General features: G+C 37.5%; 1 long non-coding RNA gene across 3 annotated transcripts in view; it reads right to left on the bottom strand.

Moving 5' to 3' along the window:
* The window catches only part of LOC140126755 (uncharacterized), a 55,380-nt gene that overhangs the window by 8,892 nt on the left and 30,637 nt on the right, over positions 1-15,851 (bottom strand). Inside the window, exon 2 of one of the 3 annotated variants that reach the window (XR_011854892.1) lies at positions 6,468-6,678. The exons of the other annotated variants lie outside the window; for them this stretch is intronic. This is a non-coding gene — a long non-coding RNA (uncharacterized lncRNA). The remainder of the gene's footprint in view (positions 1-6,467; positions 6,679-15,851) is intronic. 3 annotated transcript variants of the gene reach the window in all.

The raw sequence follows: 15,851 nt of genomic DNA, 5'->3' as shown, positions 1-15,851 counted from the left end.
GAACAGGTTTAGAATTGTCTTCACAATCATAAAGGTGAAAAAACTCCGCAGACCAGCTATTTGAAGTGTGCCCCAAAAATGTGACAGAAAATTAGATGCGCAGGAAAAATGTTGGACTCCCAAGCGGTGCCCAAATTGTGCATCCAAAAAATTTTTTTTTGAGGATCGGATAACCACCAATATTGTTGCACCGACACAATAAATATGGTGCAACAGCCGCGACAAGGGAAAAAACGCCACTTTTCCATCTGAAAGCCAATAATGAATGCCCCCTATGGGTATCCAGGTGCAGTTGTTTTCAGTGCGGCAGAAGATGCAATGGGAAAAAATAAGCCCTTCCTTTCACTGCGCTAAAAGACACTATGGATAAATACACATTTATTCTTGGTGTGGTAGAAGACACCATTGTAAAAAAATGCCCTTCCTCTAACTGCACTAAAAGACAGTATGGATATATACACACAATTATTGTCATAGCCCTGACAATTATTTCAAATTCCTCATCCACTGCAACACTGCAAATTGTTCAAACTTTTCCCTCGCTTCAGGCGCTCGTGGCACAGTTATATGGCAATACACAACTGTATTTTTTTTTCACAAATCAATAGCCTTTGCCTATTATCTTTGTTACTTATATGCAGTAGTTTCTTTGCTATCCCCTTCAGATTACCTCAGTGCTGCAATAGCTGCAATACTCCGGAGACCGTAGTATAAACAAACTCAGCAAATTGGATGGTTTTAATGGGAGGGTCTGCTGCTACCTACTTACAGAGAGGAGATCATGTGACAGAGCTCTCTTTGTGTATGTAGCTGGATGTGTTCATAACTGTGGATACAGAAGTCTCCTGAACAGAACAGTGAGGTACACAATCTCCCCTGTTCCCTTAGTGCTCACAGGCTATATACTGCATGTAAGTGGCTTACTTATGATTTCTTTTACTTCTTACATGTTCCATGCTCTTCCATGTGATGGAAGCTGCCAGGCCAGTCACCATACACATCCTTTATGTATACTGTGCAGGGTTCAGTGGATTTACTTGTGGGAAACTAAATGGATTGAATGCTAAATTACGTTGACAGAGAAAACATGGCATCATGGAATCTGTGGGCAAGCTAGCTGGCCTCAGCTTGAGGGCACATGCAGAGAGACATCAGTCTCCGCCCACTTCACCTCTGGTGAGAAAGATTTTTGTAAAACACTTTCCGAATAGAAAATACCATAACTTTGGGAAAAAAATGACGAGCAGCACAAAGTAGGCATTGCTCTGTTTATTTTCAAAGGGTGAATCACATATAATAATTTGGTAAAATAATTATAACTTTACAGTTATGCATGAATGTCATTGCGCTATAAGACTGTAATTATGTTTTTACTTATTTGAAATTAAACTTTTGAAATAGTTTCTACCTAAAACAGAAATAAGTTGAAATAAGTTGATTAAATGGACACAGATCTTTGCATAGTTGAGAGAAAGGGCATATTTTTTCCTACAGCATCCCCTACCACACTGAGAATAACTGCACCTGGATAGCTATCACGTCTTTTAGGGCAGTGAAAAGAAAGGCATTTTTTTTTCTTTTTTTTCTTTTTTATCTTCTACTACACTTCAGAATAACTTCGCCTAGATACCAATAGCATCTTTAGTGTAATGAGAATAACGGGCGTCTTCTAGCGCAGTAAGAGAAAGGGCATATTCCTTCCCATTGCATCTTCTAAAGAACTGAGAATAACATCATCTGGATACCCATAGCGTATTATGGCACAATAAGAGTAATGGCATGTTTATACCCATAGTCACCAGTCCCGATAACTGGGTGACCACCCTGCTGCATTCTTGCTATAAGGATAACTGGATCATGATTGAAAAATCAGAGAATACTCTGGTGGAGGCACTAGTGGTGGATTTACCATCTGACATTGGGGGCTTAGTGGCAGCATGAGGAGCAGGAAGACACCAACACAGTAGGGGGACCAGCATCACCTCGGAAGGAAGGCTTACCATGGCCACAATGTTTATTTTATTATTTTAAAGAAAATCAAAATCCATCATGATAAATCAGAGACAAATACTCATAGATCACTCTGTAATGGTCTTATATTTGTTATCCATAGTCTCCTTCCTTCTAAAATAAACTTTTAAAATTATGCTAATGATCCTGAGGAGTTCTGGGGAGTGATGTCTTTTCACTAGTTGTTACAAGCAGAACATGTCTCACCCTCCCCTTGCTCTCTCCATCCTCCCTCTGACTGTGTAATCTAGCAGCAGCGGGAAGTGTAAGGGGAGGGAAGATCTGCTCTGTTCATTGTAACAACCAGTGAAAAGGCATCTCTGAGGGACTCTGGAAACACCCCCCAGGGCCCATCAGGCTCATTAGCACAATTGTGAAAGTTGATTTTAGAAGGAAGAAGGCCATTCAAACACATATAAGGAGATTACCACAGTCACAGTACCTGGATCTATGACTAATTGTCCATTGTTTACAATGCTTGACTTTGATGGTAAATTTTCCTAAAGTACCTTTCTTACCCCCATATTTTTGCTGGGAAATTGCTCTGTAATTACTCCGATTGTAACCCTCTACCCCTGGTGACACATAAACCAATTTATTGCAATATTGTTGTTTATTGCATGAAAAGATGTTATTAAACACATACATAAAAGTAGGACAGCAAAAAAACCTTGACGCAAATCTCAACCTTAATGACTTTAACACAAAAGTCCATCACCACAACTAATTATTTTATAAGAAAAAAAAATGACTGTTGAATTTACGTAACTGTTATGTTTCAGTTGTGATGTATCAATTAACTAGCAAACAATGCAAAATAATAACATAAAGGCTTCCATTAAGCAGAAATATCCACTTTACAATGTTCTTCTCCTTAACAGAAAGAGAACAATGCAATGTAATAATAATGATGAGCATTTGGCCTAGGAGAGGCGAAAAGTAAAGTCACATATATTGTAATTGTATGCTATGGACAAATACACCTGATATATTAAGTCCTTACACATAGATTTTAACATATATTGCTGAGGATTGTACTACATGCTGTGATATATGAATACGGTACATTATCACAATATAAATTAAATAACAAAAATGAGTGAATTCATTTTGACAAATATATTGGTAATTTTGTTGCTTAATTTAAGTAAATTGATACGACTGTTGGAAATTAAGGAGCCAATTTAATTTTCATGTGGCTATGGTGTAATGTATTTCTACTGTACGTCCTTCTAGAGTAACACAGAGTTAAAAGCTCCAGGCTTTAATATTCTGGATGCCTCATTTCTGAGTCCCAGAGTTCCTGGAAAGCTGAAAGAACATCTGAAAACAAATCAAAGCCCATATATACACATCATCGGCAGCAGCTGTACACTATATACAAAGCCTGCTTGAGTTCACACAAGTCTAGACTGAAGAACAGAAAGCAGAATCCATTTCAGACATATTAAAATGATGAGGATTGTCGCCTTTGAATGTTAATGTTCCTCCTGCCCTAGGAATAATACTGAAATTAGAGGATCGCTTTCTCTAACTATTACAGTATGTTCTTCATGACAAAAACATTAGATCAGGGCCCTTACTATTTATAATAACTTTTTGGCTTTACGAGAAAAAATAGATACAGATGTGCTGGTTATTTTCATCAGTCATCCCCACGACCTTAACTTTGGGTGGCTATAGATGGATGCAACTGGAATGTTATTATAGAAAAAAAAAAAACACAGATTTTATAATGCAAGAAACTGTACACACCCAGAAAATGATTCTATTATTACTGGTTGTAACCTCTAAAGATAATGATGACACATGTTTGAAGTTGGTTAAGATTATCCTGTACATAGACATTTATAAAAAGTGACCGATTTGTTGCAGTCATATTCTGACTGATTCATTTAGTGCACAAACCAGAAAATAATCTCTACGCAGAAACTGAGATTAAATGGAAGTGCTTGAATTTTACAAAGGGGGGATAATGTATATGAGACAGTATGTGGCAGTTACCCCACTAATAATGGTGTATGTACAAATATGATGTGCTATAGGGAGCAAATTATGTAGGGGAAATATGTTGGAGATGAGAGCAGGAGGTTCACATTATGGAGTTTGTTAATCTTAGATTTCTGGCAAAATGTAAAACAGATGCAGGGTGGTCTTTTTATTTAGGATTTTTTTTCATGATCTGTCTTGTGCCGTGGAATATGATGGCGCTATATAAATAAAGCTTTATTATTATCTATACAGACGGTCCCCTACTTAAGAATACCCGACTTACAGATGACCGAATATTTCTAATTTACTGTACTTTAGCCTCAGGCTACAATAAACAGCTATAACAGTTATCACAGGTGTCTGTAATGAATCTTTATTGTTCATTCTGGTTCTTATGACAATCCAACATTTTTAAAATCCAATTGTCACAGAGACCAAAAAACATTTGGCTGGAGCTACAATTATAAAATATACCGTTCCGACTTACATACAAATTCAACTTAAGAACAAACCTACAGAACCTATCTTGTACGTAACCCAGGGACTGCCTGTATTAGACAAACTTAATGGTGCTTAAGCACTGCCATTACCTTTTTTTTTACATATGTTTAAATTATAGAAGTCCTTGGACAAAGTATCCAGAAATATTACAAGCAGCGCTGAAAATAGTTTTATTCCATTTGAAAAATAGTGGCTTGTGTCACATAGATTCCAACTGTATTGAATGATAGAAAACATTTTGAATGATTTGCTTCTGCAATTAAGTGTAAGTCAAAAATCCCATTATTGTAGTGTGAACAACTGCTTGGGGTAAAAGTCACTAAAGAAATGCTTTAATTAACTGCAATTGTTCAATAATTATTACACTTAAATCCTTTTAATAAAATAATGCTTGCTAAGATACATAACAAAGGACTATAAATCGCAGACATTATGCATTAGACATCATATTATTCAACCATTTACCATTTAGATTTTTTTGCTACACCACTTTTTTGTACATCTATAAGTTTTTTTTATTGTAATAATAATAATAATAATAATAATAATAATAATAATTCCTGCAAACTGATTCCACAGAGCTGCACAAAGCTTGCCGAATCAGAATAGGTTTATTTCTAATACCATCTAATAATAATTGTGGCTCGCTCAAGTAAACATAAAATAACTCACATGTTCTTATATATTGCAACAAAAAATATTCTGACTGTTAAAAGTCAGAATATGCAATCACTGGTTAATCTTTATAAATGTTGCAAATCATAGTACACATTATCTAAGGGACAGTCATTGTATTAGAAATACAGTAAATGATGCAAGACTAAATATAATGGTCGTTGGATATAACAGTAGAAAGTAACGGAAAACTGTATTCATTGCCAATAGCAACCAATCACAAGGAAGCTCTTAAAATACAAAATGTAATATGTTGCTTGGGGCTACTTAGACAGTTTACCTTTCAGACAGTGTAATAGATTTCGTAGGACTTTTTCTATTAATACTAGTTTTTTTAAAACAAATCTTAAAGGATTTTGGGGGGCATACACCCTGCAAATCAGCTGATTTACACTACATAAAAGAGTTGTGCTTTCTACACATATTGACGAGGGTGCCAGAGAAGGAAACAGAAAGATAAGTCATCAAAAGATTTTGAAAAGAAAAAAATGTATGCAAAAGTCCACTGGAGGAAATTAGATGATCAGTGTAAACATAGCACATAGATGATCAGTGTATTCACATATAGAAACCTGTCAATGACTGAGTGAACTAGGAAATAAACAATTGCAGCAAGGTCCAGGTTTGTAGGAAGGCCCATAGTACTGCTCCACTGCATGATAGGAGGTACAACCTTCTAAAGTGTGCTGTTCCAGGTGGCCTCAGACTTAAAGGAACCTGTCACCAGGGACCTAATTTTCACCAATGACAGGTTGTAGAAGCCCATCACACCAACATTGCAATATGCCTTTCTGCCTTCTCTTAGCATTTGCATCACAATATAATTGTGTATTTTAACTTATCTTGCACCCTGACAGAATCCTCTGTTAAGTCCCAGGGGTTGGCTTTGGTTTAAAAAAACAACACGTGTCTTGTCTGTGCTGCAAACTCTTTAGCTCTCAGCCCCCACCTTTGTGCTCCTTGACAGTAACATAGCTCACGTCCTGGTGAGCTGACATCAGTGGGGGGCTGTATAGGAGCACAAATGTGGAGGACTTAGAGGATTCTGTCAATGTGCAAGGCAAGTTAAAACAAACAATTATATTATAATGCAAATGCTTAGAAAAGGCAGAAAGACAGTTTTGCAATGCAGATGCCATGCAGCCTTTATTTAGTGAAAATGAGGCCCCCTCCCGACGCGAGCTGTAATAAAAAGGTGCGCGTCAGGTGCGGGTGCATGGAGAGGGCTTACAGGCTGAGCCCTCTCCATAGCCCTTAAGTCTTTGCAGAATATTACAGCAATGGCTTACCAGTAACACCCGTGATCGGTGCTAGCTTTGCCGGCGGCTTCAAACAGATGGTGGCGCATGGTGACGATCGTCGCTCCCCGTGACGTCATCAGGGAGCAGCGATCGGTTCGACATGACACCCTCGGGTCTTCCCATGAGATATAACATCCCCATTTACTGCCATACTGGTAGGGTCGATCAAACAACCTAGGGTTAAAGTACCCTGGGGGTTCTGAAAAATAGTAAAAATAAAAAAAGTTTTAAAAAAATTATAATAAAAAAAACTAAAAAAAAATCAAATCACCCCCCTTTCCCAGCACTGATATAAATATAATTAAACTGTAAAAATCATAAACACATTAGGTATTTCAGTGTCCGAAAATGCCCGATCTATTAAAATATTATAAAAAAAAAATTTTGTGTTTAACCCCAATGGAAAATAGCGTCCAAAGTTAAAAATGGCACTTTTTTGCCATTTTTTTAATATATAAAAAATGTAATAAAAAGTGATTAAAAGGTCGTACAGTACTAAAAATGCTGGCATTGAAAACGTTATCAAAAGTCGCAAAAAATGACACCACCCACAGCTCCGTACACTTAAGTATGAAAAAGTTATTAGTGCCAGAAGATGGCAAAATAAAAAAAATTGTACAGGAGGTTTTAATTTTTGTAAATGTATGAAAACATTATAAAACCTATACAAATCTGTTACCCCTGTGATTGCACCGACCCAAAGAATAAAGTAGATATTTCCTTTGGGTTGCACAGTCAAAGCCGTAAAATCCAAGCCCACAAGAAAACGCTGTAAATGCGTTTTTTCACCATTTGAACTTTATTTGGAATTTTTTACCCCGCTTCCCAGTACACGGCATGGAATAATAAATACCATCCCTATGAAGTGCAATTTGTTACACAGAAAACAAGCTATCACAGAGATCTTTACATGTAAGGTGGGGAGGGAAAAATGGAAATGAAAAAAAAGGGCCAGGTCGTTAAGGGGGTTAAGGACAACTGATTTACAGACGACCCCTAGTTACAGAAAAACCTCTTTGACAACAATGACCTCTCTGGATGAAGCTCTCTGCTTTATTTTAGTCCCAGCTAAGGGGTCTGTAATAAAGCTTTATTGATGATCCTTGTTCCCATGACAGCACAACATTTTGAAAAAGCAATTGTCACAGGAGCTATAATTATAAAATATACCTGTTCCGACTTACATACATATTAAGAACAAACCTAAAAGAACTTATCCTGTACATAACTGTCTTATGTGGTTAAACTGTGTTACTGTGTGTGCAGAAATTAATCACTAGTGGTGAATATTATTTTTTCATTTGAAGTGGTTCTCTTTATACTAGTAAGTATTGGAATCCTGTAAAACCTTTCATCCCTGTAAAGATACTCAATGACATTAATTAGAACACATATAAAAAGAAAAAAAAAATAAAGCCTTTGCCCTGAAAAAAAAATCAGCTAACGGCAAACGTAGGACTCAGACCTTATTTTTATCTAGATCGGCCTCTCTTAGAGAATTGTATAAACAGCCTTTGCCTTCCAGAGTCAGTTATCCATAAAGAGAATAAGAAAAGCATCAACAATTGCATATTCCCCTTGTTCACCCTAAGTGTCCATCAGCTGACTATAAACTACTGATTTATAATATGGATTGTAAGCAAGATAGAAATCACATGTCAATAATGTACACATTTACATTGATCTTTACCTTGTGGAATGCTGTACATGTGGAGCTTTATGAACCTTTGTGACCCTGAACTAGTCACTAAAAATGATCAGGATAATGGATGTTCATGCCAATGTATATATACTAGAAGTATGATAGTATTTTCTGTATTCTCATGCTTATCTGTGAAAATTCAACACAGTCCTGTTCTTATGAGTAGCGTGTCGGTAAAATGTTCATTGATTATGATGGGTTCTAGTCATGATGAAAATATAGCATCAGGAAATAATATAATAAAATAATCTAGTCCTTTGAAGGTCTAAACATAGGATTTAAAGAGGGTGCACTTTATTTTTGTCAAGACTGTAAACGTGGTGTCCACATGTAAAGAGGTTGTCCGGGATTTTAAAAAAATGCTATATATGGCTTGGGAGGGCCCGCTGTAGCAGGCACCTGGCAGCAACAGATGGCACCACGGCTCAATAGGAGCGTGGAGAGAGGTGAGTACAGGTGGTCCCCTACTTAAGAACACCTGACTTACATATGACCCCTAGTTACAAACGGACCTCTGGATTTTGGTAATTTACTGTACTTTAGTCCTAGGATACAATAAACAGCTTTGACAGTTATCAATGGTGCCTGTAACTAAGATTTATTGTTACTCCTGGTTCTGATGACAATCCAACATTTTTAAAATCCAATTGTCACAGAGACCAAAAAAATTTTGACTGGGGTTACAATAATAAAGTATACGATTCCGACTTACATACAAACTCTATTGCTTTAATAATCCTGGATAACCATTCAGTAAATGAATCAGTATATCTGAGAAATAATGACTGTATATTTCTCCCCTCAAAGTCATCATGTATACTTCATACCATTTTTTTTTAAATCTCAGACAAACCTTTTAATACATTAATCAGAATTTCAGAGAAATAAATCTCCCCTCAAAGTCATCATGTTACTTTCTAGTCATATATATATTTTTACATTGCATTTATTTTCCTTCAGTAACAAACATGGAAGCATTATTTTTAGACAAATTGAGACCGAACCAACTAATTTATCTCAATCGCTTTAAGAGGCAACAAAGGAGGATTGTAAAACTAGTAGTAAAAGAAGTGTCCCAGTTATCTGTAAGAGCGTGTAAAATTATGAGCACATGCTGCAAATCACCCTTAGAGTATATTGACATGGGCATTTTTTTTGTATCCATATGCTATCTGTAATTTCCACGGAAAGCATAATGGACCTTTATTTTCAATGTGAGTATTTTCATGTTCATTTGCTTTCATAAACCCTCAGTCGGTGGGGGGGGGGGGGGGAGGGGTATTGCAGCATGCGCTATTTTTTTCTCCTTTGTTGACCACAGACTTCAAAACAAATAGATTGCTTTTATGTGTGGTGCGTTTTTTTATTACAGGTGATGCTGGGGAACCTAGGTGTTTTGCAAACCGTCAGTTTTTTATTTTGTGGACAAATGCCATAAAGATGTGAAAAATATGGATTTAGATACAACACATGGACTGTAAAAGGATGCATTTTTGGTAGACGCGCAACAGACGGACACATCTGCATTCACCTTATTCACATGTACGATCCAATTTTAAGTCTTGAACATTATAAATTCTATTAAATAGATAGAATTAGAGAAGATGAAGAGTTTTACTTTTATTACTTGGTATTAGTAAAGCTGCTGTGACATCTTAATCTGATAACCATTCTAATATGTGATTATGATAAATGATATTTCATAACAGCTTGTGTTGCTCATTTTAGTATAGTTAAGAAGCTCCTTGCAAACAATTAAAAGGGCACTTTGTATGCAAGACATGTAAGAATGTAAACCTGCATAGTGTTACCACTGTCATATGTAAAATAATACAGGGCTGACTCATCAGCTGTTACTGGGAATTCCGCCGCTACAGTTCAATGTTGCCCTAGCAGCACTTGCCATTTCCTAGAGAATGGATTCCTAGAAAAAAGAAAGGCCTCAGTTCCCTAGAAACATTAAACTAACACACGGGACCTTTAAATGGAACAGCAGACATTTCACTGGTTTACACTTTACCATTTCCTGATTTCCAGGAAAAACTGGCATGATTCACTACAACAGATTATTTTACAGGACGGATAAACCATGGAAATAATGTCATATTTCAATGAAATGTATGTTTTTTTTTTCATCTCTGAGAGAGTTAAAGCACAGTGATTTAATGTGAGAACAGAGAGACATTCTGCATCTTCAGCACTCGCCACTAAATAATGCCAATGATTGCAATTGCGTTCTGTTGCTTTGCCATATTTGCTATTGTCAATTGAAGCAGATTTTAGTAGAGGTGAAATGTATATGAGTAAAATAGTAGTTTGGTGTTTATATCACCCACTGGGTGATACATTATTAATTATATTTACAATGACTATAAAGAACTACCAGAGTCTTTTATACTGTTGTTTTATATAAATAGTATTAGGTTTGTGCTTATTGTAAAACAAAGGTGAAGAAAACACTCATCGAATGCGGGCCCCCTACCCCAAAAGAATGAGGGGCCTTTTCTGCACAATAATTTGCCTGCTCCTGGGAAGGGAGGAGGGTTTTCTGTCAGAGCAGAGAGCCTCTAGAAAGAGACACGGCCAGACTATGTATTACTAAAAAGGTATAGGTAAAAGGCACTCCGCTTTTCACGGTACTCCGGGTTCGGACCAAGCCAACATACGAAAATAGAGGTCTTGACACTCGTTTTTTGCTTCAGCATGTAGGTTTATTGTACATCAGATAGCATAATCACAGCAACATTAGAACGCGTTTCGGCTTGTATCCCAAGGCTTTCTCAACTTCAATATACGAATGCAAACTGACAGAACTAAATACAAAGTAACCTAGTAATCCTGCCCACTAACGTCACATCCTACCGGAATGTTGTCTCCTGTGGTGTGACGTAGTGTTTGCATGATCATATATTCTTTCCAATTGGTACCATGTAATAATATATATTTCATCTGTATCCGATACAGCCATAAAAAAATTGTGACTTGCACTGAAGAGTTTTAACACAAATCATGTCAATTATTACTGTGGCTACAAAGAAACTGTATGTCTCCAGCTTAAAAGGGTATTCCCATGAAGACAAGTTTCTTATATGTACTTAGGATAATAAAATAACACATTCTCTAATTCACTATTAACAAAAATACAGCATTTCACAGATATAAGTCCAACCTGTCTCTATATCAGCCCTGGTGTTCACAATATCAGTTTCCCCTAGACACGACACTGTAACTTCTGACATCTTGGATTCCTATGTGACAGCGTGGAGCTGAGATTTCTGTCTCTCTGCTCTGCTCTGTGGCTGTAGCCATGCCCCCCTGCAGTCCTAGCACGGACCTCACAGACACTCACTGATCACTTCCTGCCAGTACCACATGTGAGTAGAGAAAAGCTGCAAACTACTAGGAGATAAGTGATCTGGGGTAGGGGATGGCAGACACATATCTGTGAGAACCTGTCTGTCAGTCTTTGTGCATCTGTCTCATCTCTTTTATGTGTCAGTGTGTTAGTACAATGTCAGAAGCCAGATGAAAGTGTATACATACCTCTACCCTGATAATGTAACCACATTGTCAGCTCACAGAACTAGATGGATTGTAATGTGTCTGCTTAGAGAGTCCCCACCTACACCCTGGGATTTTGCAATGAGCAGCTTAGGGAGTGATAGGAACTATAACAGCAATAACACAAGTAAAATTGTAAAGTAAGGGGTTAAAATGATCTTTTTATGTAAACATCACTAGGGGGGTTAAGATTTGAGAATTTTTTTTCATGGCAAAACCCCTTAAAAGACAAATTCACACTACCATGGTTGGTTTATGAGTCACAGTCTGTGCAGTGTCCTGTTTCATGGAATGACCACAGTGTCCAAGATGGTTCTCTGTGCATCATAGTGATGTATGATACTAGGACAGTGGTTCTTAACCTTGTTTGAGGTACCGAACCCACCAGTTTCATATGTACAGTCACCGAACCATTCTTTAGTGATAAATCAAATATGTGTGTTTTGACCCCGAGACATTTTGTACTTCAAGTTAGTGGGAAATTTTGGTTGATATATTTACCATTTATTTATGAAAAGAAGGTGAATTTGGTAAACATTTTTTTAAAAATTGCTATTTTTAAACTTCAAAATGTTCTGTTTTTCAAACTGATAGTAACTAATTTGGGTAGTAAGACTAATTAACATTTACCATATCTCAGCTTTGTGTTGGCATCATCTTAGAAGTGTCCTTTTGTTTTATTACGACGCTAGAAAGGTCACACATCAAACAGCAGTATTTTAGGGACCATTTTATTTCTATAGGGGTTTTGAAAGTTCTGTTAATAGAAACCCCTCGCATATCAGCCCGTTCTATTAACTTCATCCCTCAAACTATTCAAAACAGCAGGTAGGAAGCTTGTTAACCCTTTATGTATTTTACAGAAATACAAACAAAATGAAGTTTGGATTTGGAATTCACTAATATTTATCATTAATACGTTCATTTAGCTGCAAAATTTACCCACATTAACTGAATAAAATTAGGAAATGCATCTAGGAATATATTCTACAGTTTATTCTGAGTAAGAGGACGCGCCCACATGTGGATGTAACCGGCTGTCAGGGCACATGGTGGGATGCAGAAGGGAAGGAGCACCATTGAGCTTTTGTAGGGGAGAATAGTTTTCAGGTGCCATGACGTGTTTGTAGAGCCCCTGGGGCCACGTTCACAAATGGCATTTTGCTTGCGTTATGAAACAAAATCTAAAGGCACCACCTGTGATCACATGTTGAGGTAAGATTGCACTTACTTCGAGTTTAGTTTATATGTTGGAAACACAATGTTACCAAAATATGTGATCACGAGTGGAGTCTTTGGATTGTGTCTCCAAATGCAGCCAAAATGTACCATAAACCTTTAGCCCAGAGAATTTGTAAACTTTTTATTCTGGTATAGGGGGCAATTAACCCCTTGCCACTCATTGGCTTTTTCCATTTTACTTTCTGTTTATCGCTCTCCGCTTTCAAAAATCAATAACTTTTTTATTTTTCCGTGTACAGAGCTGTATGAGGGCTTGTTTTCAGCATAACAAATTGTACGCCTAGTGACAGTATTTTATATTCCATGCCGTGTACTTGGAAGTGGAAATATCATTCAATATTGACAAGAAACCACATTCGCGCCATTTTCTTGTGGGCTCTGTTTTTACGTTTTTTCACTGTACATTCCAAATGGCATCTATAATACAGTATATTCTTTGGTTTAGTACAATAACAGTAATACAAAATTTATATAGGATTTATGAGGTGTTAATAGATTTTATAAAAAATGTAAACCTTTTGTACCCCAGAAAATACTACTTTTACCATAATCTGACTCCAATAACTTTTTCATACTTCGGAGTACCGAGTTGGCAAAGGTGTCATTTTTTCCGGAATGAGCTGATGTTTTTATTTCTACCATTTTCGGTACTGTACAACCTTTAGATCAGTTTTATACATTACATTTTATATGTGTTACTAAACTGCAAAAAAAAGGGGCGATTCGGTAATTTGAGCGCATTTTTCTGTTACGGAGTTCACCACTGGGAATAACCATTTTTATAATTTAATAGATAGGTATCACCTATATTACAATACTATTTTTAAAATACTATCATATCAGGTGATCACTAGTTCATACTAATACACTGTAATAACCATGTACTGCAGTGCATTAGAAGTGTCAGGCTATTTGCTCGGTCCAGTCAGGGGCTTATACCATCTAATGCCTATACCGAGTTGGCTTATGGATAACACAGATTATATATACATATATTTTTGTAAAAAACATTAAATACAGGTGATTTTTATATTCCTTCAGTTCCCTAATTTCAAAAACTATGCCTGAACAAATGAGCCCCAACAATTAAATTAAGAACATGTCAGGAATAAAGAAAATGGGGGACATTTAACAATATGTTTACTCCAGAATTTTGAAGCAATTTATGACTGAAATGCAGTGGGCTACATGTGTTCGAGCATTTTTGGGCACTTTTCCTATTTGTCTAAAATGGTGTGTGGCCTTACCCCAGGCGCCAGAAAATGCCGTCTGTGCATCAGAAAGTTCAGTCTGACCACTAGAAAATTCAGACGTAAACTAGACCAACTAATAGCTGGTCTAAAGTCTAACTCCACAGCTCTAAACTATTTCAGATAAATTATCCAGTATGATTTATCTGGTTCATAATAAGACCTCTTTCATACAAACATATGAAAACGGCCGTATGCTACCAGTACTGTATAGTTTTCATATGGGTAGCATAGAGCCACATTCATTCCGATGCATGTCTTATTTTCTCCAGTATTTCTGTTCCTAAACCATACTGAAGTCTATGTGAACGTATAAACTGTGTGTTTCATATGTACTGCATACATGCACCATATGCTGCTGTATATACTTGCAGTACCCAGAGACCAGGGGGGTGCTGTCAGCACCTTCCCAGCAAACCGCGCAACCACAACCAGGCTTGGCGCTAGTTGTCAGACTAGGTAGGTGGTGGCGAACTCACCCTGTGATGTCCCTGTGGGCTAAGGCCCCGCCTAAAGCAGATAACCCGCCCTGACAAGGGCGAACCCACTATCAGGAACCTAACTGATGGTCCCTGAGTGACCCTACAAGAAGACAGGAAAACCTACTTCGTCTGGCAGCTTCTGGATGGTGGAGCGGACAGGTAACCGGAATACAGATATAGGTCAGTGTTCACACTGGTAACAGAAACCGACACAATACAGACAGGAAGGTGGGGTCACATTAGGAGATAAACGATACTGAGGGACAAACAACAGATACAGACAGACAAGCGGAGTCAAACAAAGCGGGTCAAAACCAAGACGGCAAAGGTACAGATTCGCATAGCAAATAGAATGGTTAGTATGCAAAGCAGAAGTCAATACACAGAATAACAAGAAACACAATGGCAAGAGCACTAGATACACAGATAGACAATATCTGTGCTGCAATAACCAGCACCTAATGAAGGGCTGGGCATAATAAAAGGCAGAAAAGGACACTACCTCCAGCACTGACTAGCTCAGCCGTCCATCACTCAAACCGTGCAAAGACACACCCACCTTTCCCCCTATCAGAAATGGAACTGTCAATCATAGGCAGCTCTGGGTGTTTTACAGCAAGAAGCCTGAAACCTGATCCCATCAGTACAATTTGCGAGTTCTGACAGGTGCATTCTGTGAGCACTCAGCCATCCATCAGCCAGCCATCATTTGCCAGCCCACTGAATTTTATATGGATACAGTAGAGATACAGTGACTGTATCTGTACACTTGCATTTGGCAGGTTATGTTTCACCTTCTGTTATCAAATAGCAGAAAAAATTGTGCAGCGACCCCATTTTTTTTGCAATTAATAACAGAAGTGTACCAAAGGTAATCTCCCATACGTTGAGGGTAATGGGGAACAGAAGGAGAACAGAAGACATTCCAGTCTTCTTCAGTTTTTATTTTCCATTACCCTCTCATTTAAAGAGGACCTGTCACCCTCAAAAATGGCACTAGGAGCTGCTTACTAAAATGAGCAGCTTCTAGAGCTAAAACAGACGCAGCAGTGTTACACTGCTTGCTCTCAAAGCGGTCTGGTGTATTCATGAGTGGGCTGTCCAAGACACTGCCTCTTCCCCGGACCGCCCCACT

Source organism: Engystomops pustulosus, chromosome 4 (genome assembly GCF_040894005.1).
Source record: "Engystomops pustulosus chromosome 4, aEngPut4.maternal, whole genome shotgun sequence".
NCBI classification, from domain to species: domain Eukaryota; kingdom Metazoa; phylum Chordata; class Amphibia; order Anura; family Leptodactylidae; genus Engystomops; species Engystomops pustulosus.
Note: the sequence above shows the minus strand (reverse complement) of the source record. Positions and strands in the feature narration are given on the sequence as shown.